The 18,732-nt window shown below is 37.3% G+C and overlaps 1 protein-coding gene across 2 annotated transcripts in view; it reads right to left on the bottom strand.

The window, feature by feature from the left end:
- Positions 1 to 18,732, bottom strand: part of PPM1L (protein phosphatase, Mg2+/Mn2+ dependent 1L) — a 336,602-nt gene that overhangs the window by 266,924 nt on the left and 50,946 nt on the right. The window lies entirely within an intron of this gene.

Raw genomic sequence — 18,732 nt, 5'->3', positions numbered from 1 at the left:
TGACTCTCCAACCTCAATATCCTCTTTCATCTTTAGCTGAGGATGGTATTTAAGGTGAGGGCTTTGGCCAGTTACTCAGTTCTTCAGAATCTCTCCCATGTTATACATTATTAAATTTTTGTTTAATTTTTTCCTGTTCATCTGTCTCATGTCAATTTAATTCTTAGACCAGCCAGAAGAACCTAGAAGGATAGGGTAAAACTTCTTCCTCCCAAACATAAATGTGCATACCATTTTACTCGGCTGAAATTAAATAACATGCACACGACTTAACGCATGGAAAGAAGTAGAGTTTTCACTATACTTCCTATCACAAAATCCATTAGAAAGCTGGAGTGGGGAGGGAAGGAGTATAACAGGTTTTTATTCAACAGGATTACTACAGGTTACTACATATAACACCTTGAGGCAGAAACCTGTAAATGCAGCACTTGAACCACCACAATCCCTCTCCCCAACAGTGAGCTCTATCAGCCCATAGCTCTATGGCTCCTCCAATTTTGCTTATCTGAAGAAAGGTCCCATTCAGCTCATAGGATCCATTTTTCTAATATTTTAAAAGGTTAATAGATTCTTGAAGAGTTACAAATTTCAAATCTTTTCTTTCTATCAAAAACACTTTTATCTTATTCCATAATCAAGATGATAGAACTTAAATTGCCACTCCTTAAGTATGGCCTGCACATAGTAAATGCTTTCTAAAGAGTACAATATGAAAGGAGGGTGGTGGTAACTTTACAGTGGAGAAAACTAACAAATACCATTTCAGACAGATGATTAAAGTCAGCATCAATACCATACTGGTTATATGCCCTTGATATGATGGTATAAAGGAAAAAAATGTTGTTCGCCATTCAAGTTCTACAAGGATTAAACTATTAGCCATGCAGTTGCCCACCAACAGTGGGCCCTGAGGGGAACAGAGGATGAAGGAAAAAAGGAAGCATTCTGTGCTTTCAATATAACAGCCCCTAGATAGTTAAGATACATATCTAAGGAAAAATTTCAATGATCCCAGATTCCTGTACCTTCCCATACACAGAAAAGCACTAAAATCATTAACTTAAGGCGTCTGCTCTTTGTGATTAGCAGTAATCTTTTGATGTTCAACTGTATGTCTTTTCTCAGCAAAACACACACACACACACACACACACACACATCTCTTGCCTCCTCCTTACCCCAGTTCCTCAGAGATATCTGAGAGGCTGTCTTCTGGGCTAAAGTCCTCAGTAAGGTCCCTGAATAAAAGTTAACTCATAACTTTTATGTTGTGCATTTTTCTTTCAAGCTGCAGTTTTGGCTGCCAGGAAGGGACCCAGAACAGAAATCTCTCCTTCGAAGTTCCCGTCGTGGCGCAGTGGTTAAGGATCTGACTAGGAACCAGAAGGTTGCGGATTCGATCCCTGCCCTTGCTCCAGCGTTGCTGTGGCTCTGGCGTAGGCCGGTGGCTACAGCTCCGATTCGACCCCTAGCCTCGGAACCTCCATATGCCGCGAGAGCGGCCCAAGAAATGGTAAAAAGACAAAAAAAAAAAAAAAAAAAAAAAAGAAAGAAAGAAAGAAATCTCTCCTTCACCTGAACTCTACGAGGAACCAGAGCCTTGGTACCAGCAAGGGCCTCTTGTGCCCATCTGTCTCCTCACTGAGTCCAGACAGTTGGGTGAATCTCTCCTGACTCTTGGATCTCCCATTGTGGGCTGATGATCCTAAGTTTTATTTAGTGGTGGATAAAAAGGTACTTGACTCCTCAGCTGATAAGACATTGAGGGCTATTTACCCAGTTGAAAGATACTGAAGGTGCTTGACTGAAAGACAGTGGGATCTGCTCAGCTGAAAGACAATGAGTCTGGACTGGGTGATTAGGTAGGAGGCTGACTTAATATCATTCCTAAACAAGAGGCACCAGAAAACTGGCCTCCAGCTAATACCCCAGACAGATTCATGTATAATACATAGGAAACTTATACTTGCAAGTACTTAAGTGGAAACAGAAGGAAAGCTCACCTTGAAAATGGCCAAAATAGGGCTCTTTTGATATTCCAAAACTGGTTTGGTGTATGCAGTTAGATAAAGCCAGCTTGATAAAATATATTCTCTGTGAGTTCTCATTATGGTACAGAGGGTTAAAAATCTGACTTCAGTGGCTCAAATCACTGCAGAGGTGCAGGCTCAGTCCCTGGCCCAGCACAGTGAGTTAAAGGATCCAGCATTGGCTAGGTCGCAGCTGGGGATTGAATTCAATCCCTAGTCTCAGAACTTCCATAGGCCATGGGTGCAGGCATTAAAGAATAAAAATCTTCTCAGCATTCTGACCTTAAAGGAACAAAAGTCCTTCTAGAAGGAGCTTGCACTTTTCTCCCTGTGCCTTTGAGATGTAAATGTTCTATCTAATTTTCTTAGGCACTTTTTTTCTGTGTTTTGAGAGTTTGGTCTCTGCCATCCAGAGAGTACAAATATGGTGTACATTTGGAAGCCAGTCAAATAGACGGATTCTTTTTTTTTTTTTTTTTTTGTCTTTTTGCTATTTCTTTGGGCATATGGAGGTTCCCAGGCTAGGGGTCGAATCGGAGCTGTAGCTACTGGCCTACACCAGAGCCACAGCAACGTGGGATCCGAGCCGCGTCTGCGACCTACACCACAGCTCACGGCACACTGAGCAAGGGCAGGGACCGAACCCGCAACGTCATGGCTCCTAGTCGGATTGGTTAACCACTGCGCCACGACGGGAACTCCAAATAGACGGATTCTAAGCAGTTTGGTTTTTTGTTTGTTTGTTTTGCCTAGCTGTGCCAGTTTTCAGGAAATTTTTCATAAGGGGTCTAAGCCCATAATGGGTCTTTGCCAACTCAACTTTCATTGTGTCCACTTGTACAACAAAGACCTTTATTTTCTTAGATTATTTTTGGGAGAAACTTTCTGAATCTTTTGAAGGCTGCATTTTTTTCACTTTCTTCTGTCTTACTGGTTTGAGTCACTATTAAGATACTATTCGTCAATGGCCAGATGATTGACCCTTTAAATTGGAAAACCTTCTAAATAGGTTTTAGCTGATTATTAAATTATCTAAATTTTTAGAGAGCTCTCATTATAATCAGCTGTTTTATTGGTACCTATGAAAAGACTAAATTAAAAGGTAGATACAAATAAATATAACTAACTTTAGTTAAACAAACAAATAAAACTGGCTTGGGAATCCTTATTTGTGGCCTTGGCTTTTCCTCAATAGGTCTTACAGGTGCTAATAAAAACATTAGACTAATCAATGTTTACTAGGTTAACAAGGGAATGGAAGAAGCTGAGGGGAAAGTCAAGTGACTTCTTCCCAAGAAGGTGAAAATTTTACAGGGACTTGTCCCAGCAAGATGAAAATCTTTAGATGGTTATTACGAAACAGGATAAATAAAAGACATTGATGGGATTAAAGCAAAGGTTTTAACACAATACTACCTAAGATTGGGTGGCCCAAAGGAACCCCCTATTGTTCCCCCCAATAATAAAGAGCCCCAAACAAGCCCACTCCATTTACTTTATTTAAAAAAAAAAAATTAGAGATAAGAGAAAATTGCACTGAGATACCTGACCAGTAATAGCTTGGGGCTCTTAGTCAAGGTAAAGATTGACCAAAAGGGCTGGGTACCTTGGCTCAACCCCTTACTTGGAACCTCAAAGCCTTTTATACAAATAGATAAAATGGCAAGGAATAAAAGGAAAGTTTCTGGTACTCCTTATAAGACCAAGATTTGTTGATGGGATCTTAATGGAGGCTAAAATTAGAGGCATGAGAGTGGATAGACTTGAGGCAAGAGTTTATTAAAAATTGGTATATTTGGATGAACTTTATGTAAGATGTTACAGCTCTTCTGCCTGATTATATTGTGGGACAGACATTATATCTCACTGGGAAATGCTTCCCCTGCCAGGTTTTACATAAATAATACTAGGGCATATAAATCCAACCTTCAGAAAATATTAATTAAATATACTAAAGGAAACCAATAGGGTTACCTGAGTCCACATAATATCCAGTAAAAACTGGGATCTAATATTCAGGGGTTAATAAAACCAATAATTTACCCCTAGAGTAAATTAGTCTGAGTTTGACTTGTATACTCAGAAAGAGGGCCTTTGTTGAATGCCCTGTACAAACTTTCAAAGGCATGATACATTGAATCCTAAAATTCTAGAACATTAAAAAAAAAAAAAATTGATTTCCAGTTTATTTGGAAAATTTCTTGCTGATATAGAGAAGCAAATTTTTTAAGTGTATTCGGACAAATCAATTTTTTGCTTTTTCTTTTTTTTTTTTTTTTTTTTTTGCTTTTTAGGCCCACACCCATGGCATATGGAGGTTCCTAGGCTAGGGGTCTAAACAGAGCTACAGCTGCAGGTCTGCACCACAGTCACGGCAACACAGGATCCAAGCCACATCTCCAACCTACACCACAGCTCACAGCAATGCCAGATCCTTAACCCAGTGAGCGAGGCCAGGGATCGAACCTGCAACCTCATGATTCCTAGTCAGATTCGTTTCCCCTTAGCCACAACGGGAACTCCAGACAAATCAATCTTTTGATATCACTTGGATGACAACCCAGTTCTGCGGGAATTAAAAGCAACTGTCTTTACCTTGCAAATGTCTACAAATCAGAAACGTAAATAGAGCCCACAATGACCTAAGACTGATCCTAATTAGCTCAATCAGAACAGGAAACCAAAATAAAAACTAAAAAGAGGGGAGAAGAGGCTTTTTTAAACTCCAACTGCTAAAAAGGCTCCCTCACCCAAAATCTAATTCATAGCCTCCTTAAGAATTTACCAAGGACAAACAAATCTTTCAAGTCTCTCTGCAAATAGTAAAAAGCCATATGAGAAAAGAGATTAACTCATTCCCACTGTTGTTTAAAAGCTAGCAAGTTTTGGAGTTCCCGTCGTGGCACAGTGGTTAACAAATCCGACTAGGAACCATGAGGTTGAGGGTTCAATCCCTGCCCTTGCTCAGTGGGTTAACAATCCAGCGTTGCCATGAGCTGTGGTGTAGGTCGCAGACTCGGCTGGGATCCTGCGTTGCTGTGGCTCTGGCATAGGCTGGCAGCTACAGCTCCGATTAGACCCCTAGCCTGGGAACCTCCATATGCTGCGGGAGCAGCCCAAGAAATGGCAAAAAAAGACAAAAAAAAAAAAAAAAAAAAAAAAAAAGCTAGCAAGTTTTATGTTAAAATACCTGATCATGATTAAGTTTTAAAATGAAGTAGCAATATTTAGTTATGTCTGTTTATGTGTTTGTGTGTCTGTTAGAGATATGTTTCTAGCTCCGGATGCCATTCTCAAAATTAATTTGTAAAAGAGCTCTATTTAACTGACTTAAAAGTAAGTGCTATAGTTTCCTGGTGGCTCAGCAGGTTAAAGATCCTGCATTGTCACTGCTGTGGCTCTGGTTACAGCTATGACACAGGTCCTATCCCTGGCCTGGGAACTTCCATATGTCACAGGCACAGCCAAAAAAAAAAAAAGTAAGTGCTTATAAATTAAATATTTTTCTTCTCTCTCTTTTTTTTTAAGGGCCACACCTAGAGCATATGGAAATTCCCAGGCTAAGGGCTGAATCAGAGCTTAGGCTGCAGACCAAAGCCACAGCCACAGCAATACCAGATCCAAGCTCCTTCTGCAACCTATGCCACAGCTTGCTGCAATGCCGGATCCTTAACCCACTGAGCAAGGCCAAGGATTGAACCCACATCCTCATGGATACTAGTCAGATTCGGAACCTGCTGAGGCACAACAGGAACTCTGTAAATTAAATATTTCTAAATGTAATAAAAACTAATCCAAATCAATTTCAGGTTCATGTGATCCGGGAAATATTCAATATTAAGTCAATATTCAATATTAAAGATTAAATTTATTGGTTTAATTAATACACACATGTCTTTTGTTGTACCTAGATTTACTAAAAGTCAAGTAAGGTCATAGTATCTCTGTTATAAAATTTATCAGCAAGAAAAATAGCTTGGGATAAATGCTGACCTGGTCAAGTGTCTTATGAAATTTCATGGGTAATCTAAACATAATTGCTGGGAACAAGTGAATTAAGTAGATACAAATGGGGTACGAGCCTTTAGGTGAACTCTTTAAGAATAATTATGTTTTATACTATGCCTACTTAAAAATAGTTTTTCTCAAGTTTTGGTAACTGGAAACTTTAGAGATTTGCTGAGTTAAATGACAGATGTTTATTAAATACCTAGATCATTTCTGAATAATATTAATAGCTTCCCAGGAGAATGGAAGAAGTCCCCTCCCTTGGAATGCAGCTCTTTGATATGGACAGCAAGAGACAATGGTCGATGGGAAACAACCATCTATAAAGAGTAACTGCCCACTGTGTGTCAGTTCCCATTGCTGCACTTACCTGGTCGTGAGACTCTGACCCCAAATGTCTTCTCACATTATATCATTTTTCCTTTCCCCTATAATTACCCATGCTACAATTACATGGTCGTGGGACTCAACCCTCTACCTCTTCCCCAAATTGTGTAACCTTCCTCTCACTGTTCTTGCCACAAGTTCCCGCCATGGACCCTCACTACAGATTTCCACCATGACCCTATTTAAGACTTCTCCTTGTAACTTCTCCTTGTAATTGGGGCTGACACTATTTTTAGCTCAGCCCATCTCTCTCAGATCCCTCAGTAAATTTCTTGCTATACCAATTTGGCCTCATACATTCCTCCTTCCACAAACCTAACAAATACAAGATATTGAAACATTAATTATGGCACATAGCCTTTTTTTTACAGAGAAAGAGAAGATATTTAGGACTATTAGTGAATATGTTTGGTACCACAGAGAAAATTTTTCTAATAAAAACATATTTTTAAAAATCATAAATAGCATTTATATTTACCAATCTACAAAATGCTAATGTAAAAGACAGTTCATAACTGCTTATTTATTAGTTTTCATTAAAAATTAAGGTTTTTAAAAGCTAAATATTCTAATTAGTATATGTAATTAAAACAACTAAATTAATAAGGAAAACATCTTTGTATGTAAGGAACAAAAAGGTATAAGGAATGGAAATGCATTTTGTTAAGGGAGAAGAAAATAATTTGAAAAGAAAGTAATTTGTCCTGGAGAAAAGTAAATAAATAAAAGAAACAGAAAGTATAGGGCAAAATCTGAAGATAAAAAAGTTATGAAAGGTTTGTAGGAAAAGAACTCTGAGAAAAGTGTTTTATGCATAGTCAAGACTGAGGTTAGAATAAAACTTAACTAAGTAAATAAAGTTTAATGTTAAAAGTAAGCTGATACAAAAGGAGAATTTGGTTTTCTCTCTGTGTTTTCTTGGAATGTTGATCTTTTGATAACAAAGAAATTCTCTTAACTAAAAGTTAAGAGAAGTTAAGAGAAATTCTCTTAACTAAAAGTTAAGCTTCTCTATCTTTTAAGTGACCTGTTTTAACTTTCTATATTTGGGTTTCTTTTTGTGCAGGTGCTGAGGCCATGGCATGCAGAAGTTCCCAGGCCAGGGATACAACATATGCCACAGCAGCAATCTGACCTTAGCTATAGCATTGACAATGCTGGATCCTTAACTTCCAGACCACCAAGGAACTCCCATGCCTTTAAAATCTTTTATTGTCACCTTGGTTAAGCAAATAAATATTGCTTCACAGTGAACTATGATCCTATCTGACCAAGTGTTTTAAAGACTTTTGATATCTTTGACGCACTTCCCCCAAATCAAATTCTAAATGAAGTTCTTTTGACCTCTAACTTTAGGATGCTTCAGAGGGCCCCTGAAACACCCCGTGGATTATACTAAACTATTTAGGTTTATTTGGTACATTACATGGGAAAAAATTGTCAAGTAAGTGGTGATAAATCTTCTTAGGTTATACTGTAAGGGTAAATGTCATTAATATAGATATTCTAGAAATTATATGGAATTCCTAAAAATCTGGTGTGTCCTATTTGTTTTGGTATAATGTTATCAGTTACAGTTCTAGTTACTACCTTAAAATGTTATATATCAGAAAAAAACAAATTTCTTTGTCAACTGCATTATAATCAGATCTTCAGCCATGCCATTTTAAGCCTTTTGTCATATACAGTTTTTGTTTTTTCCGACATTTTTACAAAATGAAGATCTTGAAAATTTATAAAAGTGACTTTTTCACAAATACAGGTTTCTGATGACTTTTAGATCATACCACTGAACTAGGTAAGGAATTACAAAACTTTATTGAAAATCTGCTGACTTCATTCAGATCAAGAAGAATTAATTACCTGGGACTGAATGAACTGATAAATGTGATTTATAATTTTATGAATTTTGTCTGAAATATTACTGGCTTTGTTATGATTTTTATTTTTTCCATTATAGCTGGTTTACAGTGTTCTGTCAATGTCTACTGTACAGCAAAGTGAGCCAGTCATACAAATAGAATATACATATTCTTTTTCTCACATTATCCTCCATCATGTTTCATCACAAGTAACTAGATATAGTTCCCTGTGCTATAAAGCAGGATCTATTGCTTACCCACTCCAAATGCAATGGTTTGCATCTATTAACCCCAAACTCCCAATCCATTCCACACCCTCCCCCTCCCCCTTCCCCTTGGCAACCATAAGTCTGTTCTCCAAGCCCATGAGTTTCTTTTCTGTGGAAAGATTCATTTGTGTCATATATTAGATTCCAGATATGTGATATCATATAGTATTCGTCTTTCTCTTTCTGACTGACTTCATTCATGTATGAGAGTTTCCAGTTCCATCCATGTTGCTACAAATGGCATTATTTTGTTCTTTTTTATGACTGAGAAGTATTCCACTGTGTATATATGTACCACATCTCCTTAATCCATTCATCTGGCAATGGACATTTAGGTTGCTTCCCTGTCTTTACTATTGTGAATAGTGCTGCAATGAACACATGGGTGCATGTATCTTTTTCAGGAAGTTTTGTCCAGAAATATCCCCAAGAGTAGGATTGCTGAGTCATATGGTAGTTCTATATTTAGTTTTCTAAGGTACCTCCATACTGTTTTCCATAGTGGTTGTACCAATTTACATTCCCACCAACAGTGTAGAAAAGTTCCCTTTTCTCCACATCCTCTCCAGTATTTGCTGTTTATTGACTTGTTAATGATGGCCATTCTGACTGGTGTGAGGTGGTATTTCACTGTTGTTTTGATTTGCATTTCTCTAATAATTAGTGACATTGAGCATTTTTTCCTGTGCTTATTGACCATCTGTATATCTTCTTTGGAGAAATGTCTATTCAAGTCTTTAGCCCAGGTTGCTAGTTTTTTTCTGTTGAGTTGTATAAATTGTTTGTATATTTTAGAGATTAAGCCCATGTCAGTTGCATCATTTGAAACTATTTTCTCCCATTGCGTAGGTTGTCTTTTTTTTTAATGGTTTCCTTTGCTGCACAAAAGCTTGTCAGTTTGATTAGGTCCCATTGGTTTATTTTTGTTTTTATTTCTATTGCTTTGGGAGACTGAACTAAGAAAACATTTGTATGGTTGATGTCAGAGAATGTTTTGCCTATGTTCTCTTCCAGGAGTTTGATGATGTCTTATGTTTAAGTCTTTAAGCCACTTTGCATTTATTTTTGTGCGTGGTTTGAGGGTGTGTTCTAGTTTCATTGATTTACTGTGGCTGTCCAGTTTTCCCAGCACTACTTGCTGAAAAGACTATCTTTTTCCCATTTTATATTCTTGCCTCCTTTGTCAACAACTAATTGACCACAGGTGTCTCTTTTGGTACACAGTACTACTACACTGCCTTGATTACTATAGTTTTGTAATATTGCCTGAAGTCTGAGAGAGTTATGCCTCCTGCTTGGTTTTTGTCCCTCAAGATTGCTTTGGCAATTCTGGGTCTTTTATGGTTCCACATAAAGTTTCAGATTGTTTGTTCTAGTTCTTTGAAAAATGTCATGGGTAATTTAATAGGGATTGTACTGAATCTGTAGATTGCTTTGGGTGGTATGGCAATTTTTACAGTTTTAATTCTTCCAACCCAGGGCATGGAATATCTTTCCATTTCTTTGAATCCTCTTTAATTTCCTTGACTAACATTTTATAGTTCTCAGCATATAAGCCTTTCACCTTCTTGGTCAGATTTATTCCTAGGTATTTAATTTTGGGGGGTGTGATTTTAAAAGGTATTGTATTTTTATATTCCTTTTCTAATATTTCATTATTAGTATACAGAAATGCAACTGATTTCTGAATGTTAATCTTGTATCCTGCTACTTTGCTGAATTCCTTGATCAGTTCAAGTAGTTTTTGTATGGAGTCCTTAGGGCTTCGTAAATATAGTAACAATTTTACCTCTTTCTTCCAATTTGAGTACCTTTTATTTCTTTTGTTTGTCTGATTGCTGTGGCTAGTACTTCCAATACTATATTGAATAAAAGTGGTGAGGGTGGACATCCTTGTCTTGTTCCAGATTGAAATATTACTGACTTTCGATCTTTATTTTTCAGAAAACCTTTTCACTAAATTAAGCTAACTATGACCTACAGCAAGTTGATAAAGTATACCTTTGCAAATAAGATGAAACATTTATCATTTTCTCTCTACCTGACCCCTCCAGAATTTGACTTCTCCAGCTGGCTCTCTTTGGGACTTGATGGCTTACTGAGATCCAGTCTTCAACCAGTTACACTAATCACTGTTTAATTTGTTCTTTGTTGTTTTCAAACTACTTATGCTTTGTGTCTCTCTCTGCTATACCTTATTAACGTTAGTAGCTATATTACCTATATCCTGTCTATTCTTTAAGATTGTTCTCTCTTGCATTACCTAATATGTAACTAGACCTTCAACAAAATTAACGATGGCTAAACATCTTGAGACAACTGAGCACATATATAGCTCTACATAAAATTAATTGTAATTGCAACTCTAGATATGGTAAGAGCGACGAGGGAAAAACATTCCCCTGGATCATAACAGACTAGTAAGAGAGATGATCCAGAGAATTTAGGTTATTAACAGGGTCTAATTCAGACATAGCATATGAATGGCCTATCACTGAAATCCTTGCCTGACTAGGAATAAGCGTTCCTAGTTGCATGGGACAAACTGGTCATGAAATGCCTCCCAAGCTTTGGTAAATTTATGACCAACAGGGGCACTATAAAGAAAAAAACATTGCCTGCCATTCTAGTTCTACCAGGACCAAGCCGTTAGCCAAATTCAGTGATCCTATATTCTTATGTCTTCCCATACACAGAGAAGCACCAAAATCATTAACTTGAGATCTCTGTGCTTTGTGATTAACAGCAATCTTTTGATGTTCAACTACATGTTTTTTCCCAGCAAAAAAAAAATTCAAAAATATCCTGGCTCCTCCCTTACCTCTCCAGAGCAGTTCCTCAGAGCTATCTGAAAGACCATCTCCCAAGTGAGGTCCATGAATAAAACTTAACTGACAACTTATACATTGTGCAGTTTTTCTTTAGTCAACAATGGAATAAGAATGGCACAATGGCACGTAGCCTTCTTCCCAAGAAACCATGACCCCAATTTCATCATGAGAAAAACATCTCACAAACCCAAATCGAAGGACATTCCACAATAAGTTTTCCTGGCTGATAATTATATACCAATGTGCCTGAAGGGTAATGCATCCTGAGGCCATGGGAGCTTCCCATTTAGGATCCTCCCAGAAATCACCCTATCCTCTCTTCATTGGCTGGCCCTTATCTGTATCCTTTATAATACAACTGTAATCATGAGTAAAGCACTTTCCCAAGTTCTGAGTCATTCTAGCAAATTATTGAACCTGAGGAGCTAGCAGAAACTCCTGAATTTATAAGTAGTTGGTCAGGAGTTCCTATCATGGCACAGTGGTTAACGAATCTGACTAGGAACCATGAGGTTGTGGGTTCGATCCCTGGCCTCGCTCAGCAGGTTAAGGATCCAGCGTTGCCGTGAGCTGTGGTGTAGGTTGCAGATGCGGCTCGGATCCCACATTGCTGTGGCTCTGGCGTAGGCTGATGGCTACAGCTCCGATTAGACCCCTAGCCTGGGAACCTCCATATGCCATGGGAAGCAGCCCTAGAAAAGGCAAAACAAATAAAAAAAAAAAAAAATATATATATATATATATATATATAAGTAGTTGGTCAGAAACACAGGTGGTCTGGGAACACCAAAGCTTGCAGCTGATGTCTGAAATGAGAGGAGTCTTGTGGAGGAATGTTAATAATAGCGAAAACTGGATGTGGAGTATATGGAAACCCTATTTTCTTTGCAACTTTTCTGCCACTCTAAAAGTATTCTTAAAAGCTTACTTTTAAAAATATACTTTTATTTTAATTCCAAGCTACCATCAAATATGAGAGATGTTGAGTACAAATTTGTTACCTACGTGATCATACTTTTCCTATCATACCACAATATCCCAAGAATTATCATAAACTGAATGACACTAAGAAAAATAATTAAAAGTTAATTATATGAGCATCTTACTTTAATCACCTCTCATTAACTAACACAAAAATTAGTTATGTGTATTAGGCCTCACTTTGATTTTTAATCCACTTACTTCACTATATTAAGATAAGGCTCTCATCCTCATTCTCCCCAAAGGATAATATTAGGTATATTATCCAGGTGCATGCTGAGATTAATCTATCACCACAACAGTTCAACCATGAAAATTAAAACATATCCATTGATCTTAGGCTTAGAAGAAATTGCAAACTCCCCTCACATGGAACTCCAGATGCTGGCCTGTGAGGTCCCTCAAAATCTTGTCCCTTATCTGCACATTTCCATCCTTCTCTTCCTGAAGCTTAACAAGTTCACTGCCACCTTTGTGCTAGCTTGTACCTTGACCTGGACTGTTCTTCCTCCAGCTCCTAACAGAGCTGGCTCATTTTTGATATTCAGGTCTCAGTAAAATGTCCCTTTATTCAAGAAATCTTTCCTGTCCATATAGTCTAAAGAAGCACTTGTAATACTCTATTTCTATTTCTCCTTGTTTATTTTTTTTATCACATTGCTAATCACCACCTGATATTTTCTAGTTTGTTTGTTTGTTTGTTTTTTTCCTCTTCTACCTACCTAGAATGCAAGTTTCATTAGAATAAGGACCTTGCCTACTTTGATCACTGCTCAAATCCCAGCCCCTAGAATATAGGCTCCTAATGAATGTTTTCTGAATGAACAAATGAATGAAATGGAACTACAATAAAGAAAATCATGCAATAAGACTAAAGCATAAGCTATCAAGAGAAAGAAAATTACATTTATTAAGAAAGTTAATAAATGCATACTGCAGAAACTGACAAAACATTGTAAATCAACTATATTTTAATAAAAAAATTAAAGAAATTTATTAATGCTAATTAGACCCCAGATTCTTCAGATACATTATCTCACTAAATATTCACAAAACCCTGCAAAGAACATATTATTATCCCTATTTACTACTTACAGATGAAGGCTAGGAGAAGTCTAATAAGCAATTCAGAGGGAAAAGTGCAATGATTTCACATGTGATTGACTCTAAGCCTGTGCTCTTCCCATTCCTTCTTTAATGTAGAAACCCAGCCTACTTTGTCATTTTATGACCCTCTTTTAAAAATGGTCTCATGAAAACACAGTCTAGTAGAATGCTGATTGCAGTGACTGTGACCTTAGCCAAATAAAACTAGTTATCCAGAAGGCAGAGTAGCGCTCATCAAGCTGGGCACAGTGCATGAAAATACTGTGAGCTAGTGAGATGTTTACAAGTCAAAGCCTTCCAAATCTCTCTCCTGGCCAAAACACTTAGTTCAAATTCAACTCAAAGATGGCATAAAGAAACCTCCTAGAGCCTAGCTCCTGGCTGGTAATCATATATCATGTGCCTGGAAGGCAATGCATCATAGGGCCACAGACGCTTCCCTTTTGGGACTCTCCCCCTGCAGCAGCACTGTATAACCGGAAAATAACTCTAATAGATCAGCTTAACCCTGACTAACTTAACCCTTAATCATTTCTTTCCGGAGTCAAACATATACACTTTGACAAACATAGATGAGAAAATACCAAAGTTGTTACATATGTAAATCTAAATGCCAACCCTTAAATGATCCAGATATGGCTGGTCTCCCCATGGCAGACTCTGCCATCCGTCACTGATCTCCCTACAGCTTGACTCTGTCACTCTGTCCCATCTCCAAAAAGAAAATCCAACTGCACAGGGTATTCACAAGTGATATAACCATCAGCGAGACTGCATGACAGTGACATATCTTATCCTGAGAGCATTTCCACCCTATCACAGGCTCTCCTTCATGTCCTTTTGCTTTCCGAAATCTGTGTTCTCAAACGTGACCCTCTGCCTAGCAGAGAGGATTCATATTAGTGAATGGGATCTACCAGTGTATAGTTGATTTACCTCATTAGCATGTTAGAGGAGGGAAAAAAGTGATAAGGTTTATAAATTTGAAAACATGTTTGATAAAATTCAATATAAATTTCTGATTTTATTCTATTTTATTTATTTATTGGTCTTTTTTGCCATTTCTTGGGCCGCTCCCGCGGCATATGGAGATTCCCAGGCTAGGGGTTGAATCAGGAGGGATCCAGGCCGCGTCTGCGACCTATACCACAGCTCATGGCAACGCTGATCCTTAACCCACTGAGCAAGGACAGAGATCGAACCCACAACCTCATGGTTCCTGGTCGGAATCGTTAACCACTGAGCCATGACGGGAACTCCTAAATTTCTAATTTTAAAAGCCCTTAATAAAACCAAAAACATATATATATATATATAAAGTATATATAAGTTCCTTAATATGATTATATGATACATTTAGGTAGATACAGATATATTCCAAAGACTGTATGATGATTAATGATGACATTCTAGAAAAAAATCCTACTAAACCCAGAAACAAAACACAGAAGTACATTAACACCACTAGTATTTAACACTATTCTACAAGTATAAGTCAATGCTATTAGAACAGAGAAAAAAATGAGAGATATAAACAGCAAAGGAAGAAGCAAAATTATCAGAATTTACAGTTAATATAATTAAATAACAAGAAGACCTTTGAGAGTCAACTAGAAAAACTATTACGAAGAATCAGAATTCAGCACTGTGGCTTTTCTGTATATAAGAAAAAAAAATAGAAACATCATGCCATAAAAGATCTCATTTATAAAAGCAATAACAAAACAAAACAAAATCCTAAGAATAAATTTAATGTCTCATTCTTTTTTTTTTTTTTTTTTTTGTCTTTTGTCTTTTTTGTTGTTGTTGTTGTTGTTATTGTTGCTATTTCTTGGGCCGCTCCCGCGGCATATGGAGGTTCCCAGGCTAGGGGTCGAATCGGAGCTGTAGCCACCGGCCTACACCAGAGCCACAGCAACGCGGATCCGAGCAGCGTCTGCAACCTACACCACAGCTCACGGCAACGCCGGATCGTTAACCCACTGAGCAAGGGCAGGGACCGAACCCGCAACCTCATGGTTCCTAGTCGGATTCGTTAACCACTGCGCCACGACGGGAACTCCAAATGTCTCATTCTTAAATGTAAAAGATCTACATAAAGAACTTTAAGACTCAAAAAAAATCATAATAGAAGTTTCAAATAAATAAAAGAAGTATCCTTCTCCTGGGTATTATAAAATTATCAATTTATCTCAGTTAAATTGTAAAGGTAATGTAATCACGATAAGAATACCAAAAGAATTTTTGTCATTGTTGTTTGCAACCAGATAAGCTTATTCTAAAGGTCAAATAGCAAAATGAAACATGCTGAAGTAGCCAGGAAAATTCTAGGTTTTTAAAACATTATAAAACCATAGTAATTAAAATAACTTGTACTGGGTTCATAAAAAGCAATGAAATAGAAAAAAAGACCTGCAATTGACCCAATACATAAAAGAATTTAGTATACAATAAAACTGCACTTCAAATTGGTAGAAAAAAAAAACGGATTATTCTAGTAGGCTGGAAAAACAAAACTAAATTTCTATCTATATCACTTATAATTTCTATTGATCATAGATAAAAAGAAAACAATACATAATCTTTATCTCCTCTTAACCTAAATATGCTTTCTAAGTGAAAGATAAAATCCAAAAACTATAAAAGAAAATAGCTAAATCTGACAACCTAAGCATTTTTTTTAATCTGCAAAGAAAAAACTGTCGGACTTGCCAGTTGTCCTTAACAGTGAGTGAAGAACCTGATTAGAATCCAAGAGGATTCGGATTAGATCCCTGGCCTTGCTCACTGGGTTAAGGATCCAGCGTTGCTGCAAGCTGTGGTGTAGGTCAAGGATGCAGCTTGCACTTGGGGATCTATCTTGCCTTGGCTATGGCATGGGCAGGCAGCTACCGCTCCAATTCAACCCCTAACCTGGGAATTTCCATATGCTGTAAAGTGAGGCCCTAAAAAGACAAAAAAAAAAAAAAAAAAAGCCACAAATCAAAATACAAACAACAAACTGCAAAAAAATATTGGCAGCACATATGACAAAGGGCAATTTTTCTTATATAGAAAGAACTCATAACTTGATCAAGAAAAGACTAATAATGTGGTAGGAAAAAGGCAAAGAATATGGACCAGAAGTTCACAAAATATAAATAGTAACAAACAGCTTTTAATCCATAAAATGTTCAAATTCAGGCAGAGTTCAAGAACTGAAAATTAAAACCTGATACCATTTTCACCTACCCAACAGGCAAAGGTCAAACAGTTTAAAAAATCCAGTGTTCTGGTAAGAAAGTGGGGATTCAGGAACTCTCACCTATTAAAAGTATACACTGGTCAACCCCCATAGAGTTCCTTTTGACAATAACTATCAAAATTAGAACTTTATACTCTGACCTAGAATTCGCTTCTAGGAATATATTCTAAAGATATACAAATGGGAAAGAAATATCCTTTAAAAAAAATCAATGTGGCACAGGTTTTTATTAGAGTAAAAACCTGGGGAACACTTAAATATCCATAAGTAAGGGATGATTAGGTAATAAATAATAGTTCACCCATACAATGGAATACTGAGCAACCAGTTTCAAAAAAAAAAAAAAAAATGCAGTAGATCCAAAAAGTATAAGAAGCAGAAGAGTTCACATAACTTGCTCCCATCTGTATGGAAAGGGGAATAGAATCATACAGATATGTTTGTATATGCTTAAAATATTACTCAAAAGATGCAAGAAGAAACTGATAATGATAGTTGCTTCTAGGGAGGGGTTTAGAGATCTGGAGGAGAAAGGAATTTAATTTTGTATTAAACTTTTTTTTTTTTTTTTTTTTGGTCTTTTTGTCTTTTTGTCTGTTGTTGTTGTTGCTGTTGTTGCTATTTCTTGGGCCGCTCCCGCGGCATATGGAGGTTCCCAGGCTAGGGGTTGAGTCGGAGCTGTAGCCACCGGCCTACGCCAGAGCCACAGCAACGCGGGATCCGAGCCGCATCTGCAACCTACACCACAGCTCACGCCAACGCCGGATCGTTAACCCACTGAGCAAGGGCAGGGACCGAACCCGCAACCTCATGGTTCCTAGTCGGATTCGTTAACCACTGCGCCATGACGGGAACTCCTTAAACGTATTTTTATACCGAATATTTTAGTTTGAGCATGGGGGGGTATTTACTTTATTTATTTACTTACTTTGTTTTTCAGGGCCACACTCACAGCATATGGAAGTTCCCAGGCTAGGGTTAGAATTGGAGCTGCCACTGCTGGCCTACACCACAGCCACAGCAATGCCAGACCCCCACTGCGTCTGCAACCTACACCACACCAGATCCTTAACCCACTGAGCAGAGCCAGGGATCAAACCCATGTTCTCATGTAGACTAGTCAGGTTCGTTATCACTGAGCCACAACGGGAACTCCCAGTTTGAACATTATTAAGTTATAAAAAGACTAATGAAACCTTCATTTTACTTCATTCTTTACTTCATTCTTACCATACTACAAATCATCAATTTTTTAAAAATATTTTTCTCTTTGAATAAATAATCATTTACTGTTTCTTATACAAACTTAAAATTATATAGTACGTTCAAGAAAGAGAAAGAGAACTTCTAAAATTCTTTCCTCTAAAAATGTAGATATTTAGGCCCTTAAGCACAATCCTAATGATTTTACCACTAGTTTTGAATACCTGGCACACTGGTATTAGCACACCTAGCTAACAAAGAGTTATCAAACATTTTATAAATGCCTGTTAGATGAGATAAGGAAAAAAAAATGAACTGAGTGAAATAAAACATACTTCCCTATACTAGTCTTCAAATACGTGAAATAACTTTCTGGTTATGCCGAAGATTCGCAAAGTTTCCATTCACCCTCAAAACAACTATAGAGCCAGATACACTGATCAGAGAGGTTTCTTGACAATATACTCTTTAACAAACTATCACCACTTCTGTCTTTCCAATCCTAGCTTGTCTATCAGCCCATCTTTTCTTCAACCTCCTAGGTCTTCCCTTACGTAAGGCTTATCTAGGACAAATAAAAGAAGTACTCTCCTTTCAACTAACCCAACTGATAATCTATCCAAAATTCAGTATTTACTACATTGTAGGTGCACGAATAAGGATTTGTTGAGATATATTAATGTTTAACAGGATGACTGTACAAGGAAATGAATTTACCTTTGGGTGAGAGAGCACATAGAGGAAAAAAAACAAAAACAAAACAATGTCCAATATTTTGTGAACTGTTGAACACGCAAGGTAAGCGTCA

The sequence above is a fragment of the Sus scrofa genome, chromosome 13 (assembly GCF_054392235.1).
Source record: "Sus scrofa isolate SSC_HxYL_T2T_F1_AM1 chromosome 13, Sscrofa_HxYL_maternal_Yorkshire_Landrace_v2.0, whole genome shotgun sequence".
NCBI classification, from domain to species: domain Eukaryota; kingdom Metazoa; phylum Chordata; class Mammalia; order Artiodactyla; family Suidae; genus Sus; species Sus scrofa.
Note: the sequence above shows the minus strand (reverse complement) of the source record. Positions and strands in the feature narration are given on the sequence as shown.